General features: G+C 37.6%; 1 protein-coding gene across 1 annotated transcript in view; it reads left to right on the plus strand.

The window, feature by feature from the left end:
* LOC143278148 (uncharacterized) overlaps window positions 1–5,000 on the plus strand; it is an 18,594-nt gene that overhangs the window by 4,340 nt on the left and 9,254 nt on the right. The gene's annotated exons all lie outside the window — the stretch shown is intronic.

Consider the following 5,000-nt stretch of genomic DNA (forward strand, 5'->3'; position numbering starts at 1 on the left):
ACATTTGTTATAGTTGTTATACTTGTTTGATGTTAGCGTTTTTTTCTATATGCCTATGTCTCCCCTTTTAATGTTCTATTTTTTTTTCAATGCTCTCTACCTTCCCCACCCCCACCCCCCACCCCCACACACACATGCGCACACACGCGCACACACGCGCGCACACACACACACACCATTCTTCACCCTCTACCCAATTGTGTTCCCACCACCACGCCCCGCCCCCACAATTGTCATTGTCTGTCCCATGTGCTGCAATTATAACACATTAAAGCACCACACATAGGACAAGAGGACCGTGCGGACGTGTCAGCAGAGAACGTTTTTTAAATTTTTATTTATTTTATTTTTTTTTTTTTGAGAGAGAGAGAGAGAGAGAGAGAGAGAGAGAGAGGGAGAGGGAAGACAGACAGACAGCAAAGACTGAAAGAGAAACAGAAACTAGAAGATGAAACACCTTCTTCCCTCCCACTCCCACCCCCCCCCCCACTACCCCACCCCCCCTCTCTTAATCTCCCTCCAACCATCTTCTTTTCGTCAAGTTTATCACTAAAAATACATAATGATCGTTTGCATGAATATTAGTATCAGCTCACCTAAGTCCATCCACCCTCATACACATACAGAAATTCAGCATAAAACCTCCTCAGCCTCAACCTCAGGCCCATAACTACAAAGTAGTCGTTGGGGGAAGCCTGAGGACCGCAGACGCAACCTCCCTTCTCCATCTGTCTCTGTCGGCAGCCGCTGGCAGCAGCTCACGTGTGTGGAGTCCGGTCCATTGTTTGATGTTCTCATGCCAGTTCTTCCGCTGTCTTCCTCTTCTTCTCCCGCCCTCGATGGTACCTTGCATGATTGTTTTGGACAAGCTGGTGTGTCGAGTGTTGTGTCCAAACCATATTAGCTTGCGTCTTTTCACAGTTGAAAGGAGAGGTTCCTGAGGTCCAGCAAGGTTCTTAATTCTGCTCCGTACAGCATAAAACATTATTCCAAAAAAAGAAAATAATTTTAACACACAAACCTCCTTTCCTTCTCTTAGTAGAACAAATCTCTGCACTTCACCAAGGACATGGCTTCACTCCCCTGGTGGACGTAAAAAAGCCGAGGGACCTTGAACTTCAAGGCCAGCAGATGACGTTGGAGACATTCTCCGGAGACAGTTGCTGCTAAAACAGTGGTTGCGCGTGCAGCAGCCATCGCCGGAAACAAACAGATGTGTCTTCATTAATTTTATCAGTGCTAGAAACAACATCAGTCTTTTTGAACATTGTCGGAACAAAACAACTGTTTCCTTCTTTAAATGCCAATGTTGTTAACAACATCTTTTTGTCGTCTGAACATCTTTTTTTCTGTATCTGCTAATGTTATAGAAACAACAACTTTGTCATTTTGAATGCCACAAAAAAAAACACCATCTTCTTTATAGTCGTTGTTGGAAACAATAATTTCTATATCTTCATTTCCTCATCCATAGAAACAACAGCTTTATCTTTATTTGTTAATATTAAAAACAACATTTTTGTCATTGTCAGAAACATACAAACCTTATCTTTTTTATCTTTACCGTTTTCAGTATCACGAGCAACTTTCTTATTATCGTCGTTTTCAGAAACACAGTATCTTTGTCTGTATTTCTCGTCCTTAAAAAAAAAAAAAAAAGGGGGGGGGGGTGAGGGGGGGAGGAGAGGGGGTTCTCCCCCTCCCCCCCCCCCCCCCCCCCCCCCCAAAGAAAAAGAAAAAGAAACCCACAATTAATTTTTATTTGTCGATGTCAGAAACAAAACGACTTTATCCTTTATTTGTCAGTGTTAAAAAAACATCTTTGTCAGTTTCGGTATCACAGACAACATGTTTGTTATGGTGGTTGTAAGAAACGATACCTTTATTCTCACTTCTCATCGTTAGAAACAATAAGTTTACTTTTATTTGTCAATATCAGAAACTATGGTTTTGTCATTTTCAGTGTCATAAACAACATCTTTATTATGATCGGTGTAAGAAACAATAATTATCTTTATCTGTATTGTTTGTCATAACAAAACACCTTCATCTTTATTTCTCAGTGTTAGAAAACCACAAACAATTTTATCTTGATTTGTCAGTGTTAGAAACCACATCTTTGTCATTGTCCACAGAAACAAACAACTGTATCTATATTTGTCAGTGTTAGAAACCACATCTTTGTCATTGTCCACAGAAACAAACACCTTTATCTTGATTTGTCAGTGTTAGAAACCACAAACAACTTTACCTTTATTTGTCAGTGTTAGAAACCACATCTTTGTCATTGTCCACAGAAACAAACACCTTTATCTTTATTTGTCAGTGTTAGAAACCACATCTTTGTCATTGTCCACAGAAACAAACACCTTTATCTTGATTTGTCAGTGTTAGAAACCACAAAAACTTTATCTATATTTGTCAGTGTCAGAAACCACAAACACCTTTATCTATATTTGTCAGTGTAAAAAACCACATCTTTGTCATTGTCCACAGAAACAAACACCTTTATCTATATTTGTCAGTGTCAGAAACCACAAACAACTATATCTATATTTGTCAGTGTCCGAAACCACAAACAACTTTATCTTTATTTGTCAGTGTCAGAAACCACATCTTTGTCATTGTCCACAGAAACAAACACCTTTATCTATATTTGTCAGTGTTAGAAACCACAAACAACTTTACCTTTATTTGTCAGTGTTAGAAACCACAAACAACTTTACCTTTATTTGTCAGTGTTAGAAACCACATCTTTGTCATTGTCCACAGAAACAAACACATTTATCTTGATTTGTCAGTGTTAGAAACCACAAACAACTTTACCTTTATTTGTCAGTGTTAGAAACCACATCTTTGTCATTGTCCACAGAAACAAACACCTTCATCTTTATTTCTCAGTGTTAGAAACCACAAACAACTTTATCTTGATTTGTCAGTGTTAGAAACCACATCTTTGTCATTGTCCACAGAAACAAACACCTTTATCTTGATTTGTCAGTGTTAGAAACCACAAACAACTTTACCTTTATTTGTCAGTGTTAGAAACCACATCTTTGTCATTGTCCACAGAAACAAACAACTTTATCTATATTTGTCAGTGTTAGAAACCACAAACAACTTTACCTTTATTTGTCAGTGTTAGAAACCACATCTTTGTCATTGTCCACAGAAACAAACAACTTTATCTATATTTGTCAGGGTTAGAAACCACAAACAACTTTACCTTTATTTGTCAGTGTTAGAAACCACATCTTTGTCATTGTCCACAGAAACAAACACATTTATCTTGATTTGTCAGTGTTAGAAACCACAAACAACTTTACCATTATTTGTCAGTGTTAGAAACCACATCTTTGTCATTGTCCACAGAAACAAACACATTTATCTTGATTTGTCAGTGTTAGAAACCACAAACAACTTTACCTTTATTTGTCAGTGTTAGAAACCACATCTTTGTCATTGTCCGCAGAAACAAACACCTTTATCTATATTTGTCAGTGTTAGAAACCACAAAAACTTTATGTATATTTGTCTGTGTTAGAAACCACACACAACTTTATCTATATTTGTCAGTGTCAGAAACAACATCTTTGTCATTGTCCACAGAAACAAACACCTTTATCTATATTTGTCAGTGTTAGAAACCACAAACAACTTTATCTATATTTGTCAGTGTCAGAAACCACATCTTTGTCATTGTCCACAGAAACAAACACCTTCATCTTTGTCAGTGTAAGAAACCACATCTTTGTCATTGTCCACCGAAACAAACAACTGTATCTTTATTTGTCAGTGTTAGATACCACAAACAACTATATCTATATTTGTCTGTGTTAGATAACACAAACAGCTTTACCTTTATTTGTCAGTGTTAGAAACCACATCTTTGTCATTGTCCACAGAAACAAACAACTTTATCTTGATTTGTCAGTGTTAGAAAGAACATATTTGTCATTATCCACAGAAGCAAACAACTTTATCTTGATTTGTCAGTGTTAGAAACCACAAACAACATCTTGATTTGTCAGTGTTAGAAACAACACATTTGTCATTATCCACAGAAACAAACAACTTTATCTTGATTTGTCAGTGTTAGAAACCACAAACAACATCTTGATTTGTCAGTGTTAGAAACAACACATTTGTCATTATCCACAGAAACAAACAACTTTATCTTGATTTGTCAGTGTTAGAAACCACATTTTTGTCAGTACCAGTGTCACAGACACCTTTGTTGTGGCCGTTGTCAGAAACAATATCTTTATCTTCGTTTCACTTCCTTAGAAACAGCAACTTTGTGTTTATTATGTCAGTGTTAGAAACAACATCTTTGTCATTGACAGAAACTTCTTCTTCTTTTGCGTTCAGTCGTATGCACACGAGTGGGCTTTTACGTGTATGGCCATTTTTACTCCGCCATGTAGGCAGCCATACTCCGTTTTCGGGGGTGTGCATGCTGGGTATGTTCTTGTTTCCATAACCCACCGAACGCTGATATGGATTACAGGATCTTTAACGTGCGTATTTGATCTTCTGCTTGCATATACACACGAAGGGGGTTCAGGCACTAGCAGGTCTGCACATATGTTGACCTGGGAGATCGTAAAAATCTCCACCCTTTACCCACCAGGCGCCGTCACCGTGATTCGAACCCGGGACCCTCAGATTGACAGTCCAACGCTTTAACCACTTGGCTACTGCGCCCGTCATTGACAGAAACAAACAACTGCATCTTTGTTTGTCAAAACAACATCTTTGTCATTGACATTGGCAGAAACAAACAACTGTTTCTTTATCTGTCAAAACAATATCTTTGTCATTGAAAGAAACAAAGATCTGACTCTTTATTTGTCAATGTCAGAAACAACAATCTTCTTCATTGACAGAAATAAACAACTTGGTCTTTATTTTTCAATATCTAAAACAACATATTTGTCATGTACAGACACATACACCATCATCTTTATTTCTCAATATCATCAACAACACCTATCGTT

This window comes from Babylonia areolata, chromosome 35 (genome assembly GCF_041734735.1).
Source record: "Babylonia areolata isolate BAREFJ2019XMU chromosome 35, ASM4173473v1, whole genome shotgun sequence".
Classification (NCBI taxonomy): Eukaryota; Metazoa; Mollusca; class Gastropoda; order Neogastropoda; family Buccinidae; genus Babylonia; species Babylonia areolata.